Here is a 14,484-nt window from a genome sequence, read left to right as displayed (position 1 = left end):
GCATTGTGATTCAAGAATAATTGTATAGTTCTTTGCATTAGCATTGGGTATTCATTCAATCCTGTATCTGAATGATCTATTGAGTTCTACTTAAAAACTGCCACATACAACATGTTTACCATGATCATATTGGCAGTTCTTTTTGAGTAAGAACTTCAGGCCCATCTTTGCAGGCACTGAATGCAAGATTTGGGACGCTAAGATAGATGGCCGAGAAGTATACATGTGCAAGCACCCATAGACTATATAGGAACACATGTTCTTATCTCAAACAATCCGAAAACCAATGTCTCTACAGGTTTGGGTGGATCAAGGCCATTTTTGCTGAGACATTCTCAAATTCTTGATATTCTCAAATCTCTAGTCACACACAAAGGTGTGAATCTTAACTTGCGATACAGGTAAACACTGCCGCTCTATGCCTTTCTCAGTTTGCTGCTTAATGCAGCATCAAGATGGTCCCTGATGCTACATATTAATGGCATTATCCTTCAGTGATATTGATAAGGATTCATATGCATATGGCATTTCCTTATTGCGAACTTCAACAATGCTGGTCATGATCAACTAGATTCATATGATTTGAACTCCCTTCAGAACCCAGATCTCTTCATGAGGACCTACTCAATTCATATCCAAATTTACTTTGACCATGAGAAGAATACTTTCAAGATCAATGTCATGTATAATGGAAGCGTATAAGACGCCTTCATTCTAAAGGTATCCACTTTGCCAACATCCTTCATTGACAGTACTGCCAAGTCAGTTTTGGGTGCCAAGAACTTTGCTCCAGGTTCTAACTTCTTCTTCCTGTGTCACTACTAGGAAAGCCATGGCATAAATAGGATCCAGGTTTGTGGGCACACTGTCTCTTAACAAACTGGCTACCTGGAAAGCTCAGTTTAAATGCTGGAGATTTACAACCAGAAGAGCAGTTACCAGAATAAAGAGCAGGAGGAAGACAAAGAACAGTAGCAACACAATGATTTGGCACAACAGATGCAGGGGCATGTGATCATGTGATCATGTGGCTAGTGGGAGAAGGAAGGTTACAGCAGTGGTGATCCTGCCTACCATCCTACATCTATATACTAAGACTCTCATTTGTTTGTTTGTTTGTTCCTGAACTACAGCCAAAACGGTACATGATAGCGCAATAATTTTAGGCCCACCTTACTCACCGTGTCCCTTTGGTGCTAATGGAAGAAGTTTCATTGAAATTGGTGTAATATTTTTAAAGTTATTCACATTTTAAAGTTCAAATCTATCTCCTAGGGAGGGAGGGGGAGGAAGGAAGGGAGGGGGTGGAGGGAGGGGGGAGGGAGGATAACGTGGTAGAGGGGGATGGAGTGGGGAGGAGGGGAAGGGGGATGGGAGGGGGGGAGGGAGGGGCGAGGGGGGAGGGGGAGGGGGAGGGGGGGCTGCACCAATGCAGGAGAGGTTTGGGCCCAACGGGTCCACTTGGTCTAGTAACAAATGAAAAAGTAAAATAGGTCGAAGACAATTTCACCAACAAGGAGGGCGATGAGAGGATGCAATTTTCCAGGAAGTTATAGGAATTCTAACCTATACTCGCAATGTATCACCGACTGTTACAAGAATCCCAATCAAATGTTCAGCTGTTTTATGTTTACTGCTTATGAATTTTGCAACCAAATATCATTGGCATCAAATAAAGCCAATGTAAAATGCCGTGGCTGGAAGCATTACATTACAAGATCAACAAAGAGCCCATAAAAGGTAGACTTACAGCAGCTGTGATTAATGGGCACTTTAAACAATGCAGATATGACCTAACATGGATAAGATGTTGCTATCAGGTGATCCCAACATACCAACTCCAAAATTCCTTTGAGAAATTTGTGAAAATTAAGGAACCTACACAACTGGTTTATCATTATAGGTGGAGCCTTGACCAATTGCTTATTTAAAATCTGTTCTCAGTGATTTCATATTCGCTCGGTTCTTGAGAAAACAATTCCCTCTTTATTATTAATTTACATTTATGCTGCTTCTCCCTCGGCAGTCCCTCAAGACGACTTACTTTCACTCTGGTTTTGTGGGTTCTAAGGTGGGTATCACAGATATGAAGCAAGTGGTGATCAATGGGGTGAGTGGATGGGCAATCTGCGAATGGGGAATTTTTTGCTTAACAAAGGCTTCTGTGTGCACCTGATCTAAGGTCTCGAGGTTCATAACAATACAAATGTTTCTTCTCTACTTTGAGTGGTCTTGGGCTATAAATTCCTCAGAGTCAATGAGAATGTTGCATTTCTTTCAGGAGGCTTTGAAGATATTTTTGAATCTCTTGTGTAGGTAGGAACTGCAGATGCTGGTTTAAACTGAAGATAGACACAAAATGCTGTAGTAACTCAGTGAGACAGGCAGCATCTCTGGAGAGAAGGAAAAGGTGACGTTTCAGATCATGACTCTTCTTCAGTGAAAGTCACCCATTCCTTCTCTCCAGAGATGCCGCCTGACTCGCTGAGTTTTTCCAACATTTTGAGTCTATCTTCGTGAATCTTTTCCTCTGTCTACCTGGTAATCTCTTCATAAGACAGTGTGAAACAAAGTACCTGTTTTAGGAGACTGTTGGATCTTAATGTGCTTAACAGGGAGAGCATTTCGAGATGTAAGTTTTCAAGCATATCAACATTGCAGCAGTGGGTATGTTGGCATGTTTTCAATATCAAAGGTCTTTAACAAAAATGAACCAATCCACAATTGGTCTGTGTACCTCCGATAGAATCATTTATCAATAACAGGTGAATAGTAATGCATGGAAGCACAAAAGGACACGACAATGAACCAATCGAGATATGATGACTGGCTGAAAATCCTGCCCATGTTCCCAACGCAATGATCACCAGGATCAGCCATTTCACAGTACACGCACACCACTATTGTAGTTGATGACGATTGTACTGGAGATAACTTCAGTGTATCTACTGTGACAAATTATTTATAAGTTTTGGCACTGAACAATAGGAACAAACCACACTGTTGCAGCAGCCAGAGAGATGTTAAGTATCACAACAGGCTCTGGGAGGATACCCTGCCAACAAGTGAGAGAGTTGGTGGAAACCACAGAACAATGAAGGACAATGAAGAAAGGTCATGTGGTCGACCCTTGGTCAGAATAGTTGACCTATTCTGACACAGCCCAATCAGCTGACCCTGAGCAGATAAGAATATTTTGAAAGCTGAAATACTCTGCAAGGGACAAAGTGATATATTCGGCAATGAGGAAGTTTGTAACGACTGGAAGGTATGTACATAAATACATACATAAGTACATAAGGGATGACTGGCGTCAACTGGGCCTTATGCGACAGCTGGCAGCAGTAATTCTAGAGCCCAACAACTGCACAAGAAATCCCCAAATCCCTGACTTGGAGAAGAGCATGTTGCATCGATATCAAGCCAAGATATTCTGGAGCAGGTAATATAATACCTAATTACAAGTAATAGATTTCAGCAGTTGTGAAACTAAAGAGTTAATGAGTCTGTTTTGAAACTATGCAGCAAATTTTGAGTTGATTGAACCAATTGAAATAATTAAGTATAGTTGTTAGGCAAAATCATTGCATCAAATTGACAATGTTGCCATCAACTTATTTAATATATTAAAAAAACCATTCCTAGCCTGGCTAAGGTAGAGTTAAGGTATGAGCATACATTATATGAACAAACTAATTTTAATAAACAATGAAACTTATCTGTGGTAAAGGCATATATGTTACATGTGTATATATATGCAGGTGCATGATCATGTCAATGTGTATAGAAACATAGAAACATAGAAAATAGGTGCAGGAGGAGGCCATTCGGCCCTTTGAGCCAGCACTGCCATTCATTGTGATCATGGCTGATCGTCCCCAATCAATACCCCGTGCCTGCCTTCTCCCCATATCCCTTGATTCCACTAGCCCCAAGAGCTCTATCTAACTCTCTCTTAAATCCATCCAGTGATTTGGCTTCCACTGCCCTCTGTGGCAGATAATTCCACAAATTCACAACTCTCTGGGTGAAAAAGTTTTTTCTCACCTCAGTTTTAACATGTGAATGAGATATACAGGGCCAGCCTGCATATTGCCTTCTTGACGAAGTTATCAGTTATTGGTCTAATACACAGTGTTCTCCCCCGGAGCTGCAGCCAGGCTGCAAATCATGGAAAACCTTTTATGGGACCACGTGGTCAAAGATTTCTAACCTGTTGTGATCCAGACCATATTTATATTGTTTCAACCAATCCAGCAACCCCGCATAATTCAGGCTTCTATCTGGAGTCAGCACTCTGTTCTATTCGACAAGCAATCTGTTCTCAATGGACAAGCACCTGACCTAGGGGGCACCTCCTGTTCTTCACTTTGCTCCTGCAGAACAGCACTTTGTTCATAGGTGCCATCAATGAGATTGCCAAGAAAAGGGACAAGAATCTGCTTATTGGTGGGCTTTCTCTGAGTTTGTCTGTGAGAATGTGCTCAAGAATGACAGTATTTTTTTTCTTCCAGGACAAAAATCCGGTCACATTGTGTTTGCTCTGCTCTCGGGGAAGAGAACTCTCACATGTGACATCTTTCCTCTTCTGCAGAATAACAATCTCCTCCCAGGTGGCACACTTGTGCTCTTGATGAAGAGAAATCAATTTATGTGTGCTATGCTCTGTTCTTGGAGAACAGTCAGACATTGCATGTCTGTGTTTTTAGAGAACAGCTATCAGTCCTCAGTATTGATGGAAACAGCAATGTGATCTCTGGTGTTAGAGAGTAAATTTTTAATTAGGTGCACAGAGGCACTAAAACAACTTATCAATACCTTTCTGATAGTATCTGCTCAACACAATAGGGGCAGTTGAATGAGATTGTTGCCCAAGCTTTGTAATGAAGTGAGCAGGGTAGCTGGCATGCTGCCCAGGGTCAGTATAATTTCCTAAAAGAGGTGCCCTTTGGACCCCTCCATGACACTTGCCATCCCACGTCCTTGGTTGGGCAGGCCTGACTACGTACCAGCATCTCAGTGGGCATTCATGCCAGTCTTCCCATCTGAGTCCTCTTGAACGGTTCTGACATTTGGACTTCCACCTCCAACAAATTTGTCACATCAGGCCACATCCCCTTTAAACATACTTTTTTTGTTCCATTTTAATGCCAGTATCTGAAATGTTGCCTAGCTGTGCTGGCGAAAATAACATGGTGTGCTTTGCATCTTCAATATCATCCTCCTCCTCATTTTTTTTAAACTACCAGTGATATCTGAATTACTAGCTGAGAGTATGGATGAGTAAATGTGGATGGAAGGAGTGGAATGTGCAGTCTGTGTGATTGCGACAGACATTATCAATTAGTTGTTCCAGTTCTAATCTTGATATTTTTTAATAATGCCATGGCATCTTTTCCTACCGTGATCAATGCAGCATAGTGTGTGCACAAGGGGATAAGAATATTTGTAACTCACTGTTCGTGGCATAGGGGCAATCCTTGAGGGCTCCGTAGTACACAATGCTCCACTCCTGGCATAATTATCTGCTGAAGAACCTCGGTCCTGATGCAGGGTTTCGACCCAAAACATTGGCCATTCCTTTCCATCAACAGATGCTGCTCAGCCCACTGAGTTCCTCCAGCTACTCCAGATTTCAGCATCTGCAGTTTCCTGAGCCTCCACTTCACTCCTGGCATAAGTTTCATTCAGAAGAATTTCTCAGTCAGGAAACCACGGTATTCTTCCTGCCCTCTGCTGCCTCTCCCTTCCACAGCATCCATGGTATATGTTACTGCTGTTGGCTTGCCCTGGAGAGTTACCCCTCAGGATCAGATGCCCTGCCACCACTGCTGTTGCATGACTCACAATGCAGCCAGGTGAAATTCAAACAGAAACTATCGAGACTCCTGCAGCTTTCCATCATGAAAGTAATTCTAACTATTATCAATGACTAGCATATACAGTAGCCCACAGGGAATATTATAATGATCCAAAAGGAGGTAATGGACTTTTGGGAAGGTTGGTGCTATTACTAAACCTTTGTCCCTCAAATAGGCTATCCTCTTTTTAAGCATTTGATGCCAAATGCTAAAATTGATAAAGATTATAAATTGGGTGTATTTTCAGGTAGTCAATTAATATCAGAGATAAACAATAGCAAAGAATTGGATCATTCTTTTAAAATCTATGTTGCAACTTTATAAAAGGCTGAGAAAGGTCATGTAGGCAGAAAACAAGCAGGTGAGTTGTTAGACATTCACCTGCGAACTGCAGGCTTAGATCAAGAGTGGGATATTAACCTGCAAGATTTTTAAGTGGATGAACCACTTAAATATAAATCATGCTTCAATTCACCAATATTTAAACCAATGTAATTTTAACTGCAGTCTGAGAATTGAAATGATATTTCAGTTAGTCTAAAACTTCACTGTGCGACACAACGAGCAGTGTTACTTAGTGCCCTCCCAAACAAAGTTGCCATTTCCCTTGCCCCTGATATATCCATCTATTGATTCCAATCTGAATACACCCTCCTGTATTCCCGGCTCACCATTTTCTGAAACTAAATGAGAGGTTCTAGGTTACACAGTCTTTGATTGCTGATATCTGTTCAGTGCCTTACACACTTTCGTTCTTAAGAATGAGTAGCGTTGAAATCACGTTGGCCTCTTCCTGCATCGACTTGGGTAAGAAACCCACTTGCTAGAGCAGTTTCCAATATGCTTAGAACACAGTTCTGTCCCTACAACAAGCAGAAAGGAAACTCTGTGGTGGTTATTTTGTTTCCTGTTCCTTAGTTGATCTGTGGCCACATGGGTTTTCTCCGGCTACTCCAGGGTTGGTCAATTAAGATGTTAAAGAAGACCAAAGCAGCTGGGAAACCGACCTGACCACAGGAAAACATGCATACTATTTTACTGTCCAACTAGACAGTACCGGAGCCCAGGATTTGACTGGAGTTTACTGGAGCCACGAGGCAGCAAATCTACTATTTGCGTCACTGTGATGCTGCTAATGGAACAGATCTTTTGATAACTGGGAATGATGAGCATGTATTATGACAGTACAGCCAACATCCACATCCTGTGGCACCTCAATCCTGCAGGTCTGCAAAGACTAGTCAGGAAGACAGGGGTAATGCCTGATCTATCCAGATCATAGGCTTCTTTAAGGTCGAACAATTGTTAGAGCCCACTATCTCTATTGTATTATTTGAGAATCTATCAAATTAGTAAAGGCTTAAATATCAAAAGAAATGATATATTGCAGCACTGATAACATATGCAGAAAATACCCATAAATGGTGAAGACGAATTTCTTCATCCTTCCTGCCATAGATGAAAACCAGAATGTTGGACTGCCAGCATATCACTTATTTGTTCTTGTGCTTTAGGTATTGTTCTCTTCCTGGCCGGTTCCATTGCTCCACATCTCCATTCTCGTGAAAAGAGATTGAAGAGGTTGGTGCCTTCTGATATGTGTTCTACCCAGCAGACCACATACACTGCTATCTTGTCCTGCTCATGTATTTTGAAAGTGACCAGTTGCTGACTCATCTACCACACTAGCATTTAACAGCATGTAATGGAAAAAGGGCAGACGTGTGGGACAAACAAGATCGATTTTTCAAAGTGCCGGTACAGGCAAATGGATCCCCTGAGCTATAAGATTCCATGTTCCTGATTTTGGTGGAACCTGCCAATTGCTTACCAGACAGTACAACCAGACAGCTTCAAACTGGAGCCTCAGTCAGTTTGAGAGCAAATGAAGATGAAATGGTGGCTTACAAGAATGGAAAGATTCCAGATAGATAAATGAATACAATCTAATCTCAACATTTTCACATTCCAATGTGGATTGAAAAACTGAAACTGAAATTGTTTTTGCATTTATGCTGAAACCTGTCTATATATACAGAGCACATTTTCTACAAACTATAAATTAAGCACCAGCTAAATTTTAAGTCAATGGGATGGACTTTAATATAAGTACACCCAAAATTAAAGAATCCAAAGAAGTTCTCATCACGAGAATGGAATTCTCATAGAAATACACAGCCTAGAAACAGGTCTTTCAGCTCTCAATGTCAAACATTTACAGAAATGATAACATGAATCATGAAATGGACACAATGTGAACTCGATTCTCTCGTACTGTGAGGCAATGGCTCTACTCGCTGCACCACTGTGCACACACAAAAACAGTTCAATAGCAGTAACTCAGCTGCCTCCCTTTCAGAATCTTGTAAATTATTTCTATGAAATACTCTTTGAAAGGCAGACCCTGCAACATGTAGGAAATACCGATTTTAAAGTAGCATTGTGCTAATGATTAGATGACCAGATTTTGTTCAAAATGTTGAATGGGAGATTTTATCTGGGACAATGGGTTAATTCCCCCTCAAAATAATGCTTTTAGATCCATCAAAGAGAGCAAAGGGGCCATGGATTTAATGTCTCATTCTGAAATTGAGACCTAAATATTAAACATCTATTTCCTAAAACTCTCGTTTGTTTGTTTGTTTGTTCCTGAACTACAGCCAAAACGGTACATGATAGCGCAACAATTTTAGGCCCACCTTACTCACCATCGTCCCTTTGGTGCTAATGGAAGAAGTTTCATTGAAATCGATGTTATATTTTTAAAGTTATTCACATTTTAAAGTTTAAATCTATCTTCTAGGGAGGGAAGAGGGAGGGAGGGATTGGAGGGAGGGGGAGAAGGGAGGATAAGGGGTTGAGGGGATAGAGTGGGGGGAAAGGGGGAGGGGAGGGGGATGGGGAGGTGGGAGAGGGGGAGGCGGGGAGGGGAGGGGGAGGAGGGGGAAGGGGAGGGGGGAGAGGGGGAGGAGAGGGTGCTGCACTAATGCAGGAGAGGTTTGGGCCCAACGGGTCCATTTGGTCAAGTAAATAATAAATGCAGAACACAGATCCCTGATATGCCCTGGAGCCACTGTTAGCATGATGCAGCTGATGTCAATAACCTTGGTCTGGTAAGGAGGAAGCAAGCAGACTCTGTACTTCTGTTGGAGAGTGAATTATTTTGGACATGGTGGTCTACAAATAGATGTGCTACGCTAACAATCAATTAAGAATCATTTTGATGAAGAGTACCCCTTTCTAAATTTCAGCTGAATACTTTAAAAATTGAAAAAACAAACGGAGGATCAGCAGGAGTAATTCAACGTGGTGTTTGTCTTGCAGGGATAGGGGAAGGAGAATTTTTGAGGGAGGGGTAGTTGAGTTGGTGGCAGGGTAGAATTACTGTTAATGGTGGTCAAATGGATCGCAAGAATTGAGACAAAAAATTGGTGGAGATCGGTGCCCCAATCTAACACTGCAGTAATAAAACATGATTGTGCAATTTAAGTCACATTATATCCTAACAAATATGAACTGTGATACTAATGAATAATTACCATTCCTGGATCAATTTAGTTTAATTTGCACCACATTGGTCCAAAGGAGCATTACATGGGGAATGGCATTATCCTTCATGCAACTGCAGTGAAAATTGTTCCACGTGTTCAGGTGGCTCATGCTGAGAAGTGAGCCCAAAATGGTCATCAGAGCCACTCACACTGGGAAAATCTATTTTTAACTGGAAAATGCTGAAATAAACAGTATTACGCAACTGAATTTCTGGAACCAGGGGGAACATGTTGCATAAGAATCTGTGCACGCAAGTTTATGTGCTTTTGGGTTGAGTACATTAATCTTTAGAGCAGGAGGTAAACAGATTATCTGAATGCTGCCTGGCTGTACTCTCAGTGACGCACATCCAACAGTGATAAATCAGCACTGATTGCTAACCTATTTCAACCACTTAAAAACCTTTCCTGCAACCAGTAGAAGAGAAAAACATGACATCCATAGATAAGGATAATAAAAAGTGTACACAGCCATCCATCATCATTCCTGGTGCTCTGATAATTGAACATACTGTGTAAATTAGTATTACAGTTCATCTACCTTAGGAAATACAATAAAATAAATTGAACAATATATCTTAAAAGCAAAGTATATGCAATCATCATGATCATGTTCTTGTGTAAAAGGGATATTATTTTGCAAATTCAGCAATTAAAATGATTAAATTGCACAGCTGCATGGAACAAAAACACTTTAAAGATCTAATGTTTTCCTCCTCACTTGGACAGAGTGCTGACACCAACTGAATCACATCTAGCATTGTTCAAACATAGTTAGGATTGAGGGTTTCATTTTGAAAATCACATTTTTTTTTTTTAAAAGGGAAGAAGCCCAAAATAGTTTTGGTACAAAACTCGTCGGAACAAAAAATGCACAGTAATACAAAAATGCACAGTAATACAAAAATATCATGTTAATGATGTGCTTCATAGACAATTCAGGTTTACTATTATCATGTCAGCAGAGGTACAATGAATAGCTTTGTTTTGCATACTATCCAATCAGATCAGATACTATATATACCTCAATACAATGATTTTATATCAATTTGCAACGCTTCTCCACAGAAAATATTGACTTAAAATGTTGATATTGCTTCTATAAAGGAAACTTGCTTTATTAATCTGATTATATTTTATTTACTGGTGATTGTGGTCATGTTTTTCATCTGGTTAACTTTATTTGGTTAAGATCTTTATTTTCTGGATATGTCAGCACATTTAATATAAACACAAAATTGAAAATAAAATGCTGCTTTATTGTGCAAAATGTGAAACGAGAAAATTAACTTCACATTTTACAATCAGTGGATTAGTTGTACACGCATTGGTGGAGAGAGGAATTGTCATTATTCTTTAGTTAATAATATATCTGTGAATAAAGACTGGGAAAAGTGGTGATAACGGTCATCAAAATATTTGGTGAATAAACAAATGATTTGAAAATATTCTTTGCACATAACAAGATTCAGAACAGTATCAGACTCTGATAGCGACAAAGCTGAAAATGCACAACAAAACATCTCTAACCCTAAAGAAGACAGAAGGGTCAGATTTTCACAAGGGCCTTTATTCTACAACAGATGAGTACTACAGAGGACAGCATTCCTATCAATATATTTCATTTAAAAAATACTATTTTTTCTCTATCAGATGCAGACATACCGTAGGGATGCCTACTTATATTTCACTATTAGCTTTCTTTATTTTGACATACTACTGAAGTGCAGGCCCTCCATAGAAGACAATAAATGTTGTTCATTACCAAAGCAAGTCAGTAATTCAACCAGTGGCAATAGTATGCAGAGAACCTAACCTCACAAATCTCACATTCAGGATATATAGTGGGATAAGTGGATATAAATAATGTAATTTAAACATTGTTAACTAAATGTATTTAAAGTAAGGCTTGAACAATTTGGAAGCAGTATTTTTACAACTTTAATATGTGTAATCTGCCATTTCTACCATTGAAATTATCTTCCATTGAAATAACAACTTTCGGTACCCATGTAGATATATGCGTAGAAATTCATCTCTGGTCAAAAATATTAATTATGCTATATAAACATGTCAGCATTGATCTAATTTCTTAAGCAGAGGACAATACATATACATGGACACAATGTGTCTTTCCTAAGAATCAGTATGAATAATGTTCCTGTGCGGAAATATTTGAAGGAGAAAAAGATGTTACATCAAAAATTCACCTGTGCATTCAGTGGCCTGTGGCATATGATTTTACTTTTTGTGGATCCAAAATCATCTCCTGCTCTGAAGCCAGCCTATCCTCACTGGAAGGACCTACTGTACATAGTGGCAAGGCTCTGCGCACAAAAATGCCCTTGCGTAGGGTATTTAAGAACAAGCCCTATCCACACCATGGATAAACAAAACAGACAACCAGTTCATCACCACCATCCCTGCCACAAATGACTCAGCCAGGGCCCCTGCAATTTCTTCCCTAACGTCCCACAATGTCCTGGGGGACACTTGATCAGTTCCTGCAGATTTATCTACTTTAAACATTTTAAGACCTTTGGCACCTACTCTTCAAACATCACGATTAACTTTCCTGAGTTCTCTAGCATCCATGTCTTCTTCCATGCCAAATATAGAGGAGAGATATTCATTGAACACCTTGCCAAATATAGGTGAGAGATATTCATTGAACACCTTCCGTGACTCCACATCCTTGTTGATCTTTAAATGGGCCTATGCTCTCCCTCATTACGCTTTTGCCCTTAACATACTTATAAAATCTGTTTGGATTCTTTACCTTATCTGCCAAAGCTACCTCATTACTTTTTTGGTTTCTCTGATTTCTCTCTTAAGGGTACTCCAACATGCTCTAAACTTCTTAAAGGATTCACATGATCCCAGATACCCATACCTGGGACATATATTATTGTTCTTAACTAAAGCCTCAATATATCGTCATCCAGGAATCACTATACTGTCAGCCTTGCCTTTCATTTTAACAGGAAAATGCTGGCCTGAACTCTTCCCACCTCACACTTAAAAAACGCTCACGTGTCACTTTACCTGCAAACAGCCCTCTCCATTCGGAAATTCCTGTCCAATGCATCAAAATTTGCCTTGCCCCAAATCAATTTTTGGACCAGGCCTATCCGTTTCCATAATTATTTAAAAACGAATAGAATTATGATCACTGGTCCGTAATTTTAAAAAAAAGATCTAATTAGGTATTTCCTCAATTAATTAAATACCTAATTTAACTTCCTCTAGAGATACAGTGCAGAAATAAGCCCCTTGGCCCTTCAAGTCTGCGCCGACCAGCAATCCCTGCACACCAACACAACTATCCTACACAATAGGGACAATTTAGAATTTTATCAAGCCAGTTAGACCGCAACCTGAACATCTTTGGAAAGTGGAAGGAAACAAGAGCAGCCAGAGAAAACCCAAGCAGGGCACGGGGAGAACGAACATACCGATAGCACTCGTGGTCAGGGTCGAACACAGGTCTCTGGAACTGTAAGGCAGCAACTCTACCGCTGCGCCACCGTGCCGTATGAAAACTGTGCCAAACTAATAAACGTATTGCATATTACAAAATTTTAGAAAGATTAGTTATCAAGGAGAAATCAGCAGAAAGTTAGAGAATGATGAGGGCCTTAACAGTTTGTGGTTATGTGCAGCAGTTGTACAGATTTGAATGATGGATTGTAGTCGCCAGTGACAGTTTTGTCAGACAATACCCATTAGTTTTGACAGTGATTACATATAATTGGTTCAGTTATATACAAACGGTGCAGGAAGTCTAGTCTCGTTCTAATTGATCTCCATGCCTCGGCTTCTTTCACCTTGAACTATTTCAATTATCACTCATTATGCTTGGGCAGCTTTTCATGCAGTTTTATATTACTTTTTCTTTAATTTCCATATAGTTTGCAAGTTTGTAATTAACAGTTGCTTTTCTCCTCTAAAGTGGATTTAATGTCTGTATTAAAATAGATTTTTAATATTACATATTCCCTTTCATCATCTTTGTGTTAAGATGAAATTTCATATCCAAATTCACTTTCTGCCGATTTTCAATCGATACTGGGCTGAATGTGTTGTGTTGCATGTAAAATTTCCCTTCAGTAACCAAAACTTAATGTGGATTATGTGGGCTATTTAGGTTATACTAGACCAAGTGCACCTGTTGGGCCCATTCCTCGCTGGGTTCCCATCATGACATGGGAAAATCGCGTTTGTTCTTTAAAATAAATGGCATTTTTTTCTTTAAAATAAAATATATCTTATCTGGAATGTCTTTGCTTTTTATGGTTAAATCCTCACTTGGAGATCCTCGAGACTGTGCCCTCATTCAGCAGCAGCGTCAGCTCGCCCTCGACGGCAGTTGCTTTAAGCGGGAAGAAACCGTTTACCCCATGTGGGACTCGGACCAATCGGGCGTCATAGCGGGAGGTCGTAGCCAATTAATGGACCACATGTAGGGGTGAGCGGCAGCAGAAATCAAGACTTGCCAGTGACCAGTGAGAGCGGGGAGTGTCCGCACTCCCCCCAAGTGGGATCCGGACCAATCGGGCGTCGAGCGGGAGGTCGGAGCCAATCAATGGAACCCACGTGGCAGGAGCAAATCAGGACATGCCGGGGACCAATCGGAGCAGGGAGCGCTGGCGTTCCCCCTATGTGGGACCTGGAGCAATCAGGCGTCGAGCTTGTGGTCGGAACAGAACACAACCCTCCCCCAACTGCGCACGCGCAGGAGCTGAACACAAAATGGCAACCGTCCTCCAACCGTGGACGCATGGATCCGGTGGCCATCTGTTGGACCTAAAGTCCTCCTGCATTGGTGTAGCACCCTCCCCTCCCCCACTCCCTCTTCCCTTTCCCCCCACTCACGCACACCATCCCCCCTCAATGCCCCTTTTTACCTCCACTCCCCTCATCCACCATCCCCCCTCAACCTCACCATATACCTCCCTCACACTCCCCCTCCACTCCTAGGGGCCCTCCGGTACTCCATCCTACTCACCCACTCCACCCCCCTCCCCCCACTCACTCCACCCCCTCCTCCCCTACTCACCAACTCCATCCCC

General features: G+C 41.0%; 1 protein-coding gene across 30 annotated transcripts in view; it reads right to left on the bottom strand.

The window, feature by feature from the left end:
- rims2a (regulating synaptic membrane exocytosis 2a) overlaps nucleotides 1–14,484 on the bottom strand; it is a 711,765-nt gene that overhangs the window by 180,174 nt on the left and 517,107 nt on the right. The gene's annotated exons all lie outside the window — the stretch shown is intronic.

This window comes from Rhinoraja longicauda, chromosome 4 (assembly GCF_053455715.1).
Source record: "Rhinoraja longicauda isolate Sanriku21f chromosome 4, sRhiLon1.1, whole genome shotgun sequence".
Lineage (NCBI taxonomy): Eukaryota > Metazoa > Chordata > Chondrichthyes > Rajiformes > Arhynchobatidae > Rhinoraja > Rhinoraja longicauda.
The sequence above is the reverse complement of the archived record's forward strand: the minus strand, read 5'-3'. Positions and strand labels throughout refer to the sequence as shown.